We start from the raw sequence: 19,470 nt of genomic DNA, 5'->3' as shown, positions 1-19,470 counted from the left end.
ACTGAAGACAAAACTGAGTGAAGGCTGTCAGCTGTCCAGTATCTGTCTGAAAGAATGTGCAAAGTGGGCAGAACATGTTTCATAGCCATAAAAATAAGTATAACATGCTGCCGTGCTTGCAGTTATCTATGATTGAAGTGGAAATATGTATTCTGAATGTTTCATAGATTTCTGTTGCAAATATTTTAAGGTCATCTATTCAGAGATTTGTAGAGCAGGTAACAGAATTTAAACCAAGTAGCAACACTTGACCTTCAGCATGCTTTGAAGTGTTAAGAGGGTATTTCAGGTGTCATACTCAGAAAACAGCTAATTACATGATTCTAATGTGGTCAGTAAAAGTGCGTTGCAGCTGCTTTTGACTTCAACAGGGGCAGTAATAGCTGTGATATAAAAACTATTATGTTTTAATCAAAAAGTCTAGTTTGATTATAATGGTCTTACTGCAGTTATTTTTTTAAATACGTTCTGGATTTCTACAACCTTGAATACGACAATTAAAGAGGAAAAAAGAGAATATTCTTCTGACCTTTAACTCCCACTGACTCAGAAAGGGGTAAAACTTGAATGGCTGCTAAAACGGATGGCTTTCTGATGAGGAAGCTCTAGATGCTCCACTCTCAGATTAGGGTTAGTTTTTTTTTTCTGTTTTATTACAGCTAGTATTGTGGAAGTCAGTGCTACTGGGTAAAAGATTTAAACCAAGAATCCATTCAGAAAACATTTAGACCTTAGCATAGATTCAATGAAGTCTACATGGTGCACTAAAACCATATAAGATGTTCACATGGTAGCACACTGATTTGTATTCAGTAAGCGGCTGTACACGCCATGTAGAGCTAAGCAAATGTGGTAAACATCATGGCATGCTAATTACAGCATAAGCAGCTGGATCATATGCTAATCAACCAATTGATGATGCAGGAGCTATTCAGCAAGTGATAAAGCAATTGTGTACACTCAGTGAGGGTTTTGGCCTTGAATTCTAAAACTTATTGGAATATAGCCACAGAAACTACTCTATACAGAAAGAATGTTAAGGACTGCTGTTGATTTTATGCATGTGTATGTGCAAGATGCCTAAGTCTATGGTGCTGCTACTTTTAATACACCTCAGCCAAGAAGGAGAAGGGTATTTAGACCTAGTTTAATGTTTCATGGTCTGTATGAGGTGGAAATTATAGAGCTCTACTGGGTGGATAGAGACACACTACAGGAGTTCTGCAACCTCTGCCATCATCAACTGAGAGCAAGGGGAAACCAAGGGGAACCAACACCTGTGGAAACTAAGTTATGTGTAGCACTTAGAATATTAGCTGCAGGAACCTTCCAGAGAGCAACAGGGGATATGCTGGGGATGTCACAGGCATCAGCATCCAGGACCTTCCTCAGTTCCTGAATGCTATGCTACAACATGCCAGTGACTACATACATTTTCCTCAAACACCTGAGGATGGAGCTACAAGTATGCAGGATTTCTTCCTGTAGCATTCTTCCCTGGGTGCCATAGACTGCATGCACATTGAAATCAAAGCACCACCCGGGCAACAGGAAAGGGTATACATAAACAGAAAGGGCTTCCACTCCATTAACTGCCAGGTCATGTGTAATGTTACGGGAATCCTCCTGAATGTGTGCACTGGCAATCCTGGCAGTTACCATGACTCCCATATCTGGTACAACTTTCAACTATATCAGAGGATTTCTAGGGGGGGGGGGGTATCCCACAATGTAATTTACTGGGTGATATAGGGTATGTACTTGAACTGTGGCTGATAACACCCATCAGAAATGTGCACACATGCACACACACACACACACACACACACACACACACACACACACACACACACACACACACACACACACACACACACACACACACACACACCCAAAGAATGCTATAATGAGGCACACGCACAAACACGAAATATCATAGAGCATGTGTTTGGGCTACTGAAATCATGATTCCAGATGCATAGATACATCAGGGGGAGCCCTACAGTACCATCCCCATACTTGTGCTGAAATTGTCACTGTCTGTGCTATCCTTCAGAATATTATCTTGAGGAAACAGCTTCAGCAGGAACACCAAGGAGAAGGGGCACACATCCCACCAATACTGGCAATGTCACCGCAGCCACATGCCGGTGAGGAGTCAGAGGGGGAAACACCAGCATCTGTGGGTGTAGGTAGACATATGTGTTCACAATACGCCCTCACCCTGGGTAAGAAGCAACAAATAGTATAAATGTTCACCACATAAGGGGTACAACTTTCATCCTATGCACATGCATACAATAAAATTGATGCTAGGCAATGCTCATAACCTTTATTTACCCACATAATGGCTGTCTACTGCTAGCATTACACAGAGTCAGCCCCTAATTGAAACACTTGTAACTACTGGACTAGCAAAGTAAATGGTGGCCTTGGAATAGGGAAATAAATGGCAAAGAACATACATGAATGGCAGATACTTGCATACTGTTACTTGCTAATGTATCTAAGTATAAGGTGGGTGAGTTTTACAGCAATGACATCAATATGTGACAGGACTGACATGTCAATAGATGTGTTCTCTGTCAACTAATAAGCCTCATACATCAAAGATACACACAATATAAAAACCTGCAAAAAAGCAGTGTAATTTTCAAAAGGGCATCACAAAAACATATATACTAAGTACTCAGTCAGCTATGCATCCAGGGCATTAGGCAAAAGAGTTATGTATAAAAAACACAAATGGAGAAACTAAAACAAAGCAACAACAAACCAGTGAACTGAAAGCTTGAAATTTATTGAAAAAATCTCTAGCACTTCAGCAAACAACTACCTTCAAGGACTCATAAAAGATAAACATAAAAGACTTGTTTATCCATGAATCCAAAAGGTATAATCAAGGATATGGCACAGTTATCATCATTTACATGGAGTGTTGTTGGGGGGGGGGGGTAGGATGCCAAGGCTGATACATAACATAGTGAGTACATGTGAGTAAGAAAGACAGGCAGGTGGAAATTTAGATAAATTATCAAATGGCTACTGAAACAGGATGAGCTGCAAACCTCACAAATAACACATGCACTCAAGGTGAAACATGTGAGTGAGTGTCTGCAAGAACATAGCCAAGCTCTGTGCTAGCTCTATATCCAGGCATGTCAGACAGGTGTGAGCCATGTATGTTAGAGGTAACAGTTCATCGTCATCACCCCAGACTGCGAGAACTAGATCTGCCAGGAGTTGCATTGGTACATCCATGCCCATGGTCAAATGTGCTGTTGCTACCTGAATGTGACCGATGTTTGCTGGCTGATTTCTCCTCATGTGTACACTCAGAACTATGACCTCGTGGCCTACCACATCTGGGTGTGGACACCACAATCACTGACAGAACAGTGGAAGTACTGTCACTATGGGAACGTTATCGGTCAAAGCCATGTTGGCTAACAGCAGATGATGCTGTTGACCTACATCCATGGATGCTGTTCCCTCCCAGCAGATGTTCCATAACAGGCACTGTCTGTTTCTTTGTGTCATTCACCTGACCCAGTGAATCGTCCACATGGTGGAGGCAGTCATGCAAGTCAGCCTGTGCCACATCTACAACACTAAGCATGTCCTCAGAAGCCTTAGTGGAATGTGTCTGCACCTTCATCCAGGCTCCAAATATACTTTTATGGCACATAATGACACACCAGAATCAGGTGGAGGGTGGAGAACAGGCCTCTTCCGAACACACCTAAACACCCTCCTGTGTGGCACCTTGACCCCATTTTGGCTATGGCCAGAGTCAACTGGCACTAAAGCAGCAGTAACCTCTCTCCTCTCTAAAGGCAAAACTTTCATCTTCTTACAATAAGTTTGCTATTGGCTCCAAGTCCTTCTCTCACCATTGCAGTTTTCTGTACTCCTTGAATTGGTTGGAACTAACTAAATATCCCTCTAACTGCCATTCCCTCTCCTCTATTCTCACCCTCCGTCTTCCTGGAAAATCATTCAGATCCAAAAATCAGAATGTCCTTCAAGTGTACAAACCCACAAGTAGTCCTGTGCAACTTTTATTGTCATTTTCTGTGACACACAAATGGAACCTACTTCCACCACACATCCAAACTACCCAGAACACTAGTATTAAGACTTTGCTTTATTCCTACCGCTCATCTAAACGGGAATGCTCCTGCTCTCATCCTTCCTAACTTTTTACTCCTACTTTCTATTAAGCTTCCTTACAAAAATTACACCTAACACTTGCTATGTTCTTCTTAACACCTTCTTATAATTTATCTTACATTGTAGGTATCTGTATGTCTTGACCTACAGAATGCTAATTTATTCCATATAATCACAGAATCCTTTGTTATGGCATATACCACAAAATGCTTTGTTATTTTTATTACCTTGTCAATCTGTTTCTGTTACTTTTAAATCATGTAATATTTTTATAAGTTTGTATTATTTTTATTCACTATTGTAATATTGTAAGTGGAGCTTTTCTTCCCAGGCCTCCATTGAAAAAGGGCTCATTTCAGCCCAATGGACTTTCCCAGTCAGCAAACTGCAAATAAATAAATAAATCAATAATAAATAACCACACTACCCTGATCAAGTGTATCACCCTCTGCCTGTCCAATATCTGAGATCTCAGTGGAATAGCTGAATGTCAACCTCAGTGTCAGATTCAATCTCTGCATCCCCCAACTGTGCCTGTGTTTGGTCACCACAATCTTCAGAGCCTACTGATATTTTGACATCAGGTGGTAAGAGTCTTACACTTCCACTGTCAGGATCACCTGTGATATTAGGCAACAAACACAGAATGAAATGAATGCTATACTAAAATATTTAAAAGAATTTATATGATAGCTAACACTGGTCACACTATTACAGATGGTACAGCAATACATACACATTCACTACACCCACCTCATACATAACACATAAATGCATATAGCTGAGAAATGGCCATCAATAATCAAAGAAAAATCAATGTGGAGATATCTCTATAGTTTGTGGGGAGGATGGTCCTGGATGAAATGAATTAAGGCAAGGATGGAAATTAAACATCATAACTGGAATAACACGGGGGGGGGGGGTGAATACACAATTTTGCTACATGTCCATTAAGAATAGTTTTAACTGAAACATGGCTGACACGTCCACACACAGTCGATGTGTAATGAACAAATGTGCATCCTTATGTCTACTAATTTATTAATAAGTTCATTTAAAAAACACAGGAAGTATTAATTAAATATTTTTGTATTTTCCTATACAAGCAAATCTTAAAACTTGCCCTATGAAAGCTTACTTGGAAGTCCCTTTGTTTTGGACTGGACTTCTGAGAAGTAGATACAAAACAGGAGAGGACCCAGGACCGATCCCTGTGGGATTCCACTTGTGACTGGTTGGCAGTCTGACTTGGAGTCAGCTACTTTCACACTGTGGGTTCTATCTGTGAGCCAGTTTGCAACCCACCTAGTGATATAGGGGTTGATGCCTAGCTTAGTGAGTCTTTCTATGATTCCTGAGTAGGGAATGGTATCAAAGGCCTTGGCCAGATTAAGGTAGGCTGTATGAATCAGCTTGTCTTCATCCACAGCTCTGGTGAGTGACTCAAAGAAGTTGACCAAGTTGAGCAGACATGATCTACCCTTCACAAAACCAAACTGTGTGGATTCAGAGTTTGGAGATTCCCTTTATCCTTGTTTATTAGATCCATGATGATGTGTTCCATAGCTTTTCATATCAGACTTTTCAAGGTAATGGGGATATAGTTCCCAGAGTCTGTAGTCGCTCCTCCTTTGTGGAGAAGGATGACTAAAGCAGTGCGCCATTTGGTTCGGACAAAGCATGAGGTGAGGTTGTGATTGAACAGGGCACTCAGGTGAGGTGCCAGTTCACTCTGTAGTTCATGTAGAACACAGCCAGGGATATTGTCAGGTCCCAAAAAAGCTGTATTCTTGGCTTTGGACAGTGCTGTTTTAATCTGTGCAGCAGTAATACTGGGTGCCTGGCAATCTACTGGTATTGTGACTGGTCCTTTGGGAGGGGGTGAAGTTGTCACTGACATTGTCTGCCAGTATACTGGCCGACAGATTCAGTTGTCACTGAATCTGTCGGCCAGTATACTGGCAATAGCTGTTAGCTTGGTATAGGAGGTGCCATTGTGCAGTAGCTCAGAGCAAATCTGGGGATTGCAGTGGAGGTTCTTTATATAAGTATAGAAGGCCTTGTGGTTGTCTTTACTATCTGCTGCAATTCTGTTTTCATAGCTAGCTTTAGAGGATTTGATGAGGGATCTCAACTTTTTGTTGAGGCTGATAAGGGAGTTTTTCCAGTCTTGGGATTACACCTTATTCTGCACCAGTTTCCTCCTTCTGTTGTAGAGTTTGTTTATGGCAGGGGACCATCAGATTGGCTTCCTTTTTTGGAGGAGAGCATCTTGGTTCTATCGGGTAACATGAGATCCATGCATTTGTGTATGTGCTCGTACAGTGCATTGGTGTATGATTTGGTGGTCATGAAACTATTCTCCATTTGTATGGGTGCCGTGACATTAGTCAACTCTCTTCTTAGGAGCCCAAAGTTAGCTTTGGAGAAGTTTTTCATGGTAGTTACCTTTGTGGGGGGGGGGTTGGGGGGAAGGATGTGGATTTCCAAGGTGATTACTTTGTGGTCAGATCTAGCCAGGGAGGAGCTGACTATTGGTGTAGAGCAATGGTCGCCCATGTTAGTAATGACCAGGTCAAGGATGTTGCTACCTCTAGTGGGGGTAAGAATGAAGTGGTCCAGGGCATTGGAATTAAAGAATTCCAGGAAACATTGGGCAAGTGTATTGGTACATGAGTACTTTTCTCAGAAGTCTCCCAGTATGAGTGTGTGTTAGGTTGGACCCTAATATTCTCCAGGGTGCTTAGGAACATATAGCGAGTGTCTTGGGACATGGTTGGGGACCTATACCAGGCTATGACCTGAATCACTGTCTTACCCAGTGTTAGCTGCACCTGAAGTATCTCTGATGCGTTATGTTGGGCTACCATTCTGGAGGTTGCACATTCTTTATGAATATGGAAACACCACCACCTTTAGAGCTTCAGTCCAAGTTCTGGGGCCGAAAGGTGTGGAATGAGTTATAGCCTAGTAGTGCAGGGGTGATTTCTGCTGCCTTGAACCAGATCTCTGTTACAGCACAAATGTTGATGTTCTCCATTTTAAGAAGAGCTTCGAGTGAGTGCATTTTGAGATTTAGACTTCTAGCATTGAGCAGCAGGACCCTCAGATTGCATTTGTTTGTAGCTGTTATGGTGGTAATTTGGAACACCACCTAAAAAGGCACTATAGGGGTGGCAAAAGCCTCGGCCAGTATCCAGAAGCCCAGGGGTGTCAGATGCAGGCCATCTCTGGCAAAGCATCAAGGTCTGTCAATCATGTCACCAGGCAGACAGCTACTGGATCCCCTTAGAATGACACCAGAAACTTAGCCAATTGTTAAAATCAATCATTTTCTGCTTGCACTGTAGTATCATTCTGGGTGATTGTCAAATAAATTATCAAAGAATCAGACTGTAAAATCATTAGGCTTTTCAAAATGACAGTCAACACACAGGAGATTCAGATGCAAGAAACTTTACTAGTGTACACCAGGAGGCAGAAAACCATACACAACAAGTATAGAATTCTGTCTAATTACATTCAGGAAGTGTTCAATATTTTATAGCATTTACAATTAGCTTTGCCCACCTTACTGACATGGTCAGTCACAGAGCACCTACATCACTATAGTCTACAATATTCTATTCATAAGAAAGTGCTGAGGTTATACTTTTTAAAAGTTTTCCCATGAGAATAATACAGCCTTGCAAGGCACCTGGTCAGTTATAATGTCTTTCTGTAAATGTTGCTCTTTCAAGGTTTCAGTCCTGCTCGAATACAATAGTCAGTTTGGTTCTTAATACGCTTCTTTGTTCTCCTTGCAAAAATAATTTTAGCAGCTGTGTTTTATCTTCGATAAGATTCACAAGGCCAACCATCCCAGAGGAAGGAAGAAAGATTTCAATGCTTAATACATTCATTTTTTCCCTAACCCAGCAGATAATTAGTAAAAGACATAAGCTTGCTGAGCTGGCTACTGCCAGGGTTAGAGTTCAATCACACTGCAGCTCCAAAGCTTCAAGCAATTACATGTAAGATCATTCTTACTGCCATATTGTAAAATAGAATAAAATGCATTACATACTATTTGCTTTTAAACTAGCACTTCATATATGTTTAAGTACATATTTTTCTAACATTCTCCCTCCTTTTAATACTTTTTATTCTATTCAGAAACATAAACAATATCATTTCGTTCCCTAGCCTTCTCCTTTTAAGGACTTTTAACTAGGCAAGTCATTTAATCTATACTTTAGAAAAAGCATCATCTGAAATCAATCTTTCAATTTCAACATCTTGGTAAAAAGTTTCAGTAACAGATATATCAACAAAATCTTTGATTAATCTTTTCATGCAGTGAATTCCACAGCAAGCACATGCTCCTATTAGGAGTATACCCACACAAATAGCAATTAAAATGTTCATTAGGATGGAACCCCACCCCCCAAACAGATTCTGGAAAAAGTCCGTCAGTGGGTTTGGGCCTGGTTTAGTCATTGCTGATACTTGCTGAATTACCTCTAGGTGATTATTTATCTCGTGACGATTCTCAGGGATAAAAGCACAGCATTCTTCTTCGTGTACCACCTCTTGCCACTAGGGTGAAGTAAAGAGCCATTCGATTTTGTAGCACAACAGTTCTCATTGCATTCAGTTCATCAGTCACCAATTCTAGGGTGGAAAAAGTTGCATTACTCATTACTTTGAGAAGTCCCGACAGCTTCCTCAGCTCCCAGATCGATTTGACTGCTCCATAGGCTGGTAGTATTCCTGCCCAGGATATAACACTGTTACCCAAGTCCATATGAGTCATTTCACTTTTGTCTTTTACTGAATTATGGTCTTTTCAACCAGCTTCGATCTTCCCAACTGGATTCACAGGTTTCTTAACTGGACCTTCAGATTTTTGAGCTGTTTCCCTTACATTTCGTATCTTACCCAAAGGTAATTCTGCAGTATGTCTTATTGCTGGAACCAGATAACTCAAAAAACAACTGCCGGACCAATTCTCAGGTAACCATTTATATGCCTTTTTTCCCCACAAATAAAATCATTACTTTGGTACTAATATGTGTTATCCCTGCATGAAACATTTTCCTATCTTTAATAGACAATTGTTTAGTTAAGACTGGATTGTCACGTACTGCATTTAATGTAGTTTTCAATGAACTCAGATATGAATCATAGTTAGTATTACAAACAGTACCCCCACTTCTGACTTTAATGTAACATTTATAAGACATTGTTATATTACAATTACTCCAGCCCACCTGGAGGGTATCATTTTTGTAGAAACATACAACTCCTTTTTGTGTGACAGGTAAAAATAAAGCTATTTTGTCCTGTGATCTCACAGTTCCTGTATCAAAAAGCAAATTTTCCCAAGTCTCATTTATCCCCAGAGGGACAGCGGACATTAACAGTCCTCCATATGCTGTTGGTATAGCTGTACAAACCCAGCAATTTGAAATGTTCATAGTCTCTGCATACACACGTTTCATGGCCAGGTATGTGTTAAAATTTGGATGCCAGTCTATAGACAGTTCATCACGTCTTTTCACTTTCACTCGTGTGGTTGAGTGCAGGAAAAAAACACAATAAGAGAAAAATTGTCACACTTATAGTCAACAAATGCACAGCTAACAAAATAATTATGCAATAGTTCTGGGGTTGCTCTGCTTTTCTGTTTGCTTTACTTTTGTCCATTTTGCCCTTGTGTATCAGTCACAAAGTTCTTATCAAGTTGAAAGTTCTTTACTGGTTTACAATGCGTCAAATGAACCCAGGACGTCCTCTCAGCTACTCTGACTGCAGTAGGCGTTGCCAACAGGACCTGGTACGGACCTTCCCACTTTGGACTCACCCTTTTCGTCACCTTCAACCAGATCCAGGTACATGGTTCCAAAACTGCTTCTACCGGTTTGTTCTGTCTTTCATCTGAAAAAGAGTTAAACTGCAAAACAGATTTATTCATTAACAGTTTCTTTATATAATTAGCTAATGAACTGTCAGCCTCCTGCTCTGCAGGCATGAGAGCTTTCCACTGAGGCACATAATATGCTCTCCCAAAAAACATTTTAGAGGGAGTCAAACCCTTTACATTTATTTAATTCTAAGAAATCCATACAAATAATGTGGAATGGGTATGGTGGTATAGGAAAACTTCCTTGCTTGGTTTTAAATGCTCCTTGTGCATGGTGCTTGTTACAAGTATGACAAGCTGCACAAAAAGTTTTTGTATAATTTATGTATCCATATGTTTGGAATATTTGATTTACTAAATGTACCGTCCCCCCTGTTGAGACATGGCACTGCCCATGGCTCAACAAAGCTGCATATCTAAATAAATTAGACGGCAATATTGGTTTTCTTTCTTTGGAAATGTACAGTCCATTCTCAAGAATTGCACCTTGTTTTACCCATTTTTGTTTTTCTGCTTTTGTAGTAAGCATCTGCATTGTTTTTAACATGTCTAAATCTAAAATCTCAGAGGGTTGTAATTCCTCATTCAAAAATAAAGTTTCTGAGTCTGAGGCTGCTTGCTTTGCAGCTGCATCAGCTCGTGCATTACCTTTTGAAATCTTATCCTGTTGTTTTGTATGAGCTACGCATTTACAAATAGCTACTTTGGTAGGTAACTGAATAGATTCTAATAGCTCCAAAATAAATTGCGCATGATTAATAGGTTTTCCACTGGATGTAATCATTTCTCTATTTTTCCATTGTTGTAGAACATACCTCTCAACCTGGAAACATCAAAAATCTGGACAAGGACCATGAAAAATAGGTACAAATCTGTACACTGATTAACATCTAATTTACATACATAATTACGTAACACCACCCACTCCAATGGAATTGTGGGATACCAACTTTCGAACAGAAACTGATGAACAGACAACCAAAATATGGCACCAGTGTCCCCTGCAGCCATTCCAATGTCCCGTTATCTGGCTATTTCGCCCCATAAACACTAGTGTGTGCATATTGCTTTACTTCTACAATGATTATTTGGATTTTATTTTTATATTTTGAGGCACATCAATGCACAAACACTAACAGACATCTAATAAACAAAGCAATATTACTGTCTCACAATGAAAATAGACTTTGCATTAAAACTTCTCTGCCCTTGAAACTCACATTAATTGAAACAGCATTGAAACCTGCACCACATCTAAAGAAAATGCATCTGGCCAGTAGTGGATAAAGATTACCGTTGGGCTGTTTTCAAATCATTGGCCCCTTGCACACAAAACAAGAAACATACACGTGTTCTTTTCTTTGATACACCTGACTTTATTAAGTTATACTCCTTGCATAAAACAGCACACTTGTTAGACAGACAGACCACATTTTAAATGTATTGTCTGAATGAACATTTTTACAGTAGGCTGTACTGTAGGCAATGAAAGAAAATGCATGAACCAATAATTACAAAACTGCCCAATTCAGAACATTTCTATCATAAAAGTCTACTTCCATATGAATTAAACAATTAACTTTTAAAATCGTATCACTTCTAAAACGCTGCAGTATTGTATAGTGAATAACATTTGTTTATTTTTGCAGGCATATACAAGCAAAAATGCCTGCTCATAATATATCTTCACCTACTGAAGCTTTTAGATAGGCACATTTAAAACCTTAATTTCTCAGGCATTAACACTGGCGTATAAAACGCAAGAATTGTACTGCCTATTTACAATCATTCTGCATAACTGCAACATTCTAATAAAACCATTTTATACTGCAGAACTATTGCAAATATAAATTGTTATTAAGAGATTCACGTTAAGTACTGTATAGATACATGCACAAAAATGTGTGATATATAAGAAGCGTTACCTATCGAGTATTATACTGAAAGTATAATTCTACCTTTCGGAAATAAAACTATCAGTGTATCCTCTTAAAAAACTGCTGGAAATCTAAAACATGTGTAAACTATAAATTCTAGTGTGGTTTAAATCTATATCAAGCTCTCAAGTAGAATAGGAAATGATATGATATCGGGAACATTCGTGTTTCTTAATATATAAAAACTATATCATTTGATACTAGTCCACTCTCCAGCATGGTCTAAGCAATACTTCGCTATGGGTATAGAAATATGAACAGTATGATGGCCATTCACTTATGGTCTGGAAACATCCTATAACTATAAAAATCAAAATCAGAGTAAGCATTTCATAGCTTTAGAATCACTGGTATCGTACTTGAAACCATATACTTTAGCCCAATATTATGAATAGAGTTTATATACACTAACTATTATTCAGTAAATAACTCGCATATTAATAATGATTGGGACTGGAGGGCTACATTAAATTCTACAAACTAAAAAATATATAAAAAGTCTCTCGCATGCATCGGGTGGGAGGTGTACTGACTCCAAGTTTTTTCCTCTTCATTCATTTTCTCAACCTGTTAGACTTGTTTGTAGGTAGGTTTGGACGTTGGTTTGTAGTATTGCTGAGCAGAGGGATAGGACAGAGCTGTAAGCAATCGCTTTTTAATAACGAGAAGTAGGAGAGGAGATTTAAGTTAGCAAGGTAAAGTTAAATGTATCATTTACAATTTTACGTAAAGTTATCTTTTATTTCAGAAGTATTTATATTTGTTAACTCGTAGCTGTCGTTGTGTTTTATTTTTAAGCGTGTTTGTACTTGTGGTTTGGTAAGTAAGATTGTAATGCGTTGGAGCTCTTCATGAAATTATGTCTCTGAACTAAATGTGAGTGAGTTTAATGCGGTTCTTTTTGTCGATGGTGACAAGTGCAGAGTTTGTGTACTGTACACCATAGGGAGCGCCACAGGCTGGTGTAATGGGATAGGTTGGTTAGAGAGTGAGATGTGAAAGTTCCGGATTCCCATGTGACATATTGGTATGAAGCATATCCCTATTTTTGTTTACCGGGTCTGATGCCTGTTAAAGCAGTATGTGCTGCAAGCAGGTGGTGATAAACTCTGTCTCTTGGTGTCGTTTCTTACTTGATATGGTGGTTTTTGGCGTTTAAAGCTCTAACATGTTCATTAGTTTATTTATGGTCCGTAATGTTAGTAGGGAGTAGTGAACAGATGAGAACGCAAGTTGAATAGATGATTAATGTTAAGTTATTCTGATTGCCCTGCACGTTTTAAATTGTCATACCACATCAATATCATTCCCTTGCAAAATTTTGGACAACTCATATAACCCATACATTAAATATTAAGTATATATAGATATTATGACATAATAAACTGCTCCATGCATCAAAACTTCTGAAAACATTTTCTAATTTATTTTAGGACTTACCCAAGTCCAGCACGAACGGCAGCAAAGCCACAAAGCAGCTCGGGCAAGCAACAGCCATTTGGCAGCATAGTCCCAGCAAGTCCCTTCCTCTCACAGGCAGCAGCAGATGAAAAATGAATGGGAGGAAAGCAGCTTGATTTAAGTCCCTCTCACTAGCGTTTCTGCTAAAAATGGCGGCAAAGCAGCTTTTCAAATTCTCGGCAGCAGCAACTGCTCGCAGCCAGCCGGAAATGATGACGTGAGCTCAAGGAGCTCAATTCTGACTGGCTGGTAGTGCTGACGGAACTGGCGTCATCACGCACGTGATGACATCAGCTCCAACAGCGCGAAAATTAAAAAAAATAAAAAAAACAAAAGCAAAGAAATCGGAAATGAAGGGGTGCCACTCGGGAATCGTGGCACCCCTTCATTTGGACCCCAAAACTCGGTAAAAACCGAGTAATTCGGGACGGTTGGGAGGTCTGCTGTAGAAAAAGCATACTGACTGTCAGTATATATATTTACACACTTGTTTTTTGTTAAAGTACATGCTCTCGTCAAAGCTATCAACTCTGCTGCTTATGCAGATAAGTTGTGTGGTAAGGATTGAGCTTCTAAAATTTTCTGTGTCTGTAACTACTGCATACCCCACCAGATTCTTCCCTGTAGGACCCCTTCTGCATGAGCCGTCCATGTAATATGTCACCTCAGCATTATCCAAGGGCATATCTGTAAGATCTTGTCTAGGTAAAGCTAACTGTTCAATTTCCTGCAGGCATCTCTGTGGTGTGCCCACCGCAGGAGTTGGAAGTAATGTCGTACATTGTTCAATTGACATATGAGGTTGGCTCAGCAGTATAGTTATACATGAAAGATGTCTAGCAGGAGAAAGGTATGCCATTTTCTCTTGCAGTAAAATTATTGCAACTGCATGAGGCACTCTCAATGTGAGAGGGTGGAATAACACCACTGAGGCCGAAGCCTGCACTGCCATTGCTGCTGCAACTACTGCTTGTACACAGTGAGGCAAAGATTGTGCCACTGGGTCTAACTGTGATGAATAGCAAGCTATGGGGCATTGCTTATTCCCATGTTGTTGCATTAATACTGATGTCATGTACCCTTGCTAACAATTTACGGTCTGAAAGAACCGTTTGTGATAATTTGGAAGTCTTAAAACTAATGAAGAAGCTATTAACTGCTTCAACCTGCAGAAAGCCATTTCTGCTTCTGTTCTCCATTGTAAAATATTTTGTACTGCCATTGGTGTCTTATATATCAAATCAGTCAGTGGAGCAGATTCCAAAGCATAATTTGGTACCCAGCTCCAACAAAAATTAGTTGTACCTAAGAAAGACATTATTTCTTTCTTAGTTGTTGGTTTGGGTGCTTGCAAAATTGCTGTTTTTTTTTTCTTTATCTAGTATTCTACCTTCATTGGATATCACATATCCCAGGTATCTAACCTGTTTTTTCCAAAGTTGTAACTTACTTTTGTTTACTTTGTGTCCTTGTATTGCTAAAAATTTTAATAATGCTACAGTATCCGCCCTGCACTGCTGCTGGGTGGGGGCTGCTAGCAAGATGTCATCTACATAAAGTAGAATTTGACTACCTCCCGGTGAGGTCAATCCTGCCAGGTTGCTAGCCATTTCTTGTGCAAATATTGTTGGGCTCTCACAATATCCCTGTGGTAGTTGAGTATATGTATACCTTTTACCCTGAAATGTAAATGCAAACCAATATTGACTATCAGGATGTATAGCTATTGAAAAGAAAGCATTGCTAATATTTACCACAGAGAAATACTTCTGTTGCGGTTCCAAATCATTCAACAAAGTATGTGGGTCTGGCACCGTAGGTGCTCTAGGTATTACTGCATTATTTACAGCTTGTAAATCTTGTACCATCCGCCATTCCCCGTTTACTTTTTTAACAGGAAATAGGGGTGTATCACATGGTGAATCAGGAGATTCTACCAGTACTCCTTCTTTGAGTAATGCTGCTATTATAGGCTTAATTCCTACTTCTGCATTCTTTCTCAAAGGGTATTGTCTTTTCTGTGGTCTAAAAGCTGACTTTGGGGTTATTGTAACTGGTCCTGCTGTTTGAATAAGTCCTACATTTGACTTGCCTGTTGACCAGAGAGTTGTTGGAATTTCACATAAGGCTTTTTCTTCTTCTAATAAGAATGCTAATCAGCTGTCCTTGCTGGATTGCAAGTGTACTGCTGGGTGTGCCTGTGTCAACCAGTTCAGTTTTTGTTTTTATATCCCTTGTCCTGACAGTTCTAAATCAGTCTGTTTCTCCCATCTTGTTACCTTTTTTTCTAAGTCTGCCCATTTAACACTTTTGTTTTTTGTCAAGCTGACATGTGGCAGTCTATTGGACTTATACAATTTCATGAATTCCTGAGGTAATGAACAGCTTACTACACTGTTTCCCTCAGTATCCCAATATAAAGTTCGTAATATTAATCTGTTAGCAGGATTTTTGAACAATTCTTGCTCATATTCCTTATCAGGTCCTGGCATGCTACAGTAGTACAGAGTACAATGTAACAAATGCTGTTGATCAGTGTCAAGGGAGGGGACTTTACTGATGGCTACGTTCATCAGTTCTTTGGTTACCGCCCCTGGACCAGTCGTAACTAGATCCTGGCTGTACCAATAATAAGCTTTACCCTCCGATCGCACCACAAAAGTGTCCATTTGTCTTTGTGCTTCCATACCCTATATAGTAGGAACTACTGCTATGCCAAATATCTGCATAAGGTCTCTTCCCAGTAAGTTTACTGGACATTTTGCAGAAACTACAATTTTACTTTTTTGGGTCATACCTGAAACAGGGTGAGTTATTGCTATATCATGGGAAAGTGGTTCCCTATATAGCTGCCCATTTGCTGCTTTTACTAATATATAGTCAGGTGATTCAGAGTGTTCTGGCAACTTTGAAGGGTGTATCAAAGTTCGTGACGCTCCTGAATCACACAAGAATTTTACTTCCCTTCCTTCCACTAGAAGTGTAACTTCCGGTTTTGTGTCTGCCAAATAGAGCTCCAAGCTCAACAATGCTAAGTCTAAAACTTCACTTCCATTTTCATCTAAGTCAATTTGTACTTCCTCTACTCCTTCTACTACATTGGTATTTGTCTTTTCTATTCTAGCTGTTACTGGTGATTCCTGACTTTCATATGATGTATTTTTACTATCATATAGTCAGTCCTCATCTCCTTTATTTTCTGTCATTGCTTTCTTATTTTGTTTACAGTCCCTAGCTAGATGCCCTTTTTACCTGACTGTAATACAAATACTTCAGCTCCGTCTTCAGCAGTGAAGACTTGCGCCTTCTTTTTCTTTTACTATTAAAGTGTCTTTCAGCATGTCTAGCATACTCAAGTAAGGCTTGTAGCCTGCTTGTTCGGTGATCTATCATATGCTTTGTAATAAAGCTACTGATAGGGGCAATGCAACCTTTCAAAAATGCATTTTTTAAATTGTTGTTCAAAGCATTCTAATAATCTAGCATACTATCCATCTATTGTCTTATTTTCCTGTTGTATGCATTGATTAAATGCAAGTCCAGTCTGCTCTAAGTTTTCATTTCTCAGAGATTCTGTCTGTCAGACCTTTCACTCTGTTGTCTAAAAATGTTTTTGAATTTCTAAGCTTCTGTTTTTCTACAATTTGCTTCCTCAATCCACCTGTGTGCTTGATGTATGCCTAGTCGGTGCTGCTTTTTTGCCTGACCTCCTGCATCAGATTTAAGCTGTTTAAGGAGTTTAACTAGTGTAAGTTTATCTAGTTTACCATCAAATTCATATTTGTTAACACATTTTGTATAATACCTAACATATCAGCATGCTGTAATTGCATGTATTTTGCCTCTTTGGTTAGGGGTGGATCTTGCAAGGTTTTAGTGCACTGATTTCCCATGTCTTAAAAAAGACTGTTACGTAACCCTTTTCTTACCATGTGGTATCTTCTTCCCTCTGTTCAGTCCTGTCTAGAATGACTGTCTACTTTATTCTGTTTTCCTGATCTATGACCAAATATACAGTACTGCAATTCGTTCCTGATCTGTTAAAACAAATCTTAGTAACATTATACTGTAGCCTGGTCCCTGATCTAAAACAAAAGTAAAGAGGGAAATTCTTCCTACCTGAGTCTCCTGGTGATGAAAGTGTTCAAATTCCGCTCTTCGGCCACAGATCAGAAAGTGGACAGCCTCTTTACACACAACAATTCAGTCGGAGGTCTTTTTCACTTAAGAAGAACCATTTTGGCAACTTCTCCTGCGCAGATTTATTACCACCCATACACTCTGACCTGTAGCTTACCAAGGGAATTCCGTCACGAAAGGACCAAACTGTCAAATAAATAATCAAAGAATCAGACTGTAAAATCATTAGGCTTTTCAAAATGACAGTCAACACACAGGAGATTCAGATGCAAGAAACTTTACTAGTGTACACCAGGAGGCAGAAAACCATACAGTACAAGTATAGAATTCTGTCTAATTACATTCAGGAAGTGTTCAATATTTTATAGCATTTACAATTAGCTTTGCCCACCTTACTGACGTGGTCAGTCACAGGGCACCTACATCACTATAGTCTACAATATTCTATTCATAAGAAAGTGCTGAGATTATACTTTTCAAAAGTTTTCCCATGAGAATAATACAGCCTTGCAAGGCACATGGTCAGTTATAATGTCTTTCTGTAAATGTTGCTCTTTCAAGGTTTCAGTCCTGCTTGAATACAATAGTCAGTTTGGTTCTTAATACGCTTCTTTGTTCTCCTTGCAACAATAATTTTAGCAGCTGTGTTTTATCTTTGATAAGATTCACAAGGCCAACCATCCCAGATGAAGGAAGAAAGATTTCAATGCTTAATACATTCATTTTTTCCCTAACCCAGCAGATAATTAGTAAAAGACATAAGCTTGCTGAGCTGGCTACTGCCAGGATCAGAGTTCAATCACACTGCAGCTCCAAAGCTTCAAGCAATTACATGTAAGATCATTCTTACTGCCATATTGTAAAATAGAATAAAATGCATTACATACTATTTGCTTTTAAACTAGCACTTCATATATGTTTAAGTACATATTTTTCTAACAGTGATGGTAGGATGCTGCTCAGGGCTAGGGTCATACCCACCTGGGCTACATAATCCAAGAGCTCCTCCATGTTTCTTTTCATGTAGTCCAGGGAGGTATGTCTCAGGTTATTCACACCCACATGTACAATGACAATGTCATATTTGTACCTGTTGTTGAGGGACCTGAGTGTGTGTGTTATATTGTGGATATTGCCACCTGACAGACAGCTGACTGTTACTTTTTCCTTATTCAACCTAGTGAGTGCCTCACTATCAGGTCATCTATGACTAGTGTGCTGGGCATGGTGTTTTGCCTTAGGGGCTTTGGTTGAGTAGCACACTGTTAAGGAGAGTTATGTGTCTCATGATTAGTTTTGTGTTGTGGTGGTCAAGTGCATTTCTGCCTTGGAGGTCTCTGCTGTTTGGGTAGATTTTTATTGAGAGCCTCCATGAAGGTGGGTGTGTGGTTTGTGTTTTTATGTGAAGGCAGTGCTGGTGTGTTTTCTGGAGGGCTATGTGCTCCATGTAGTGTGGTGCAAGTGTTGACCTTCTCTTCTTGACCAGCTATTCCTGTCTTGGCTGGTACAATCCCCTACTGCACTGACATAATTGACTATCTGGTTCCAAATCTGCATTCTGTCAGCCTTATCCCACATCCTCTCTCACATAGAAAAGCACCATGGTGCCTGAACATCTGGACTATTATTTCATTTTCAGAGTCACTGAAAGGAGGTTTTTGTGGATTTGTATGCTTGGGTGCCATAATCCTATGTGACATAAAACAGAGAAGGACACAGCACATAAATATCACATAAGTAAATTCCTGCTGATATACACATATTTTTCAACATTAATCACTAGATACACATATTTCAGTTATTAAAATTGAAGGTTGTGTGGTTGTACCATATCACAGTCACACATTGCTTGGT

The sequence above is a fragment of the Protopterus annectens genome, chromosome 2.part1, assembly GCF_019279795.1.
Source record: "Protopterus annectens isolate FY-2018-M chromosome 2.part1, PAN1.0, whole genome shotgun sequence".
Taxonomy (NCBI): Eukaryota; Metazoa; Chordata; order Ceratodontiformes; family Protopteridae; genus Protopterus; species Protopterus annectens.
This window is presented reverse-complemented; position numbering follows the sequence as displayed.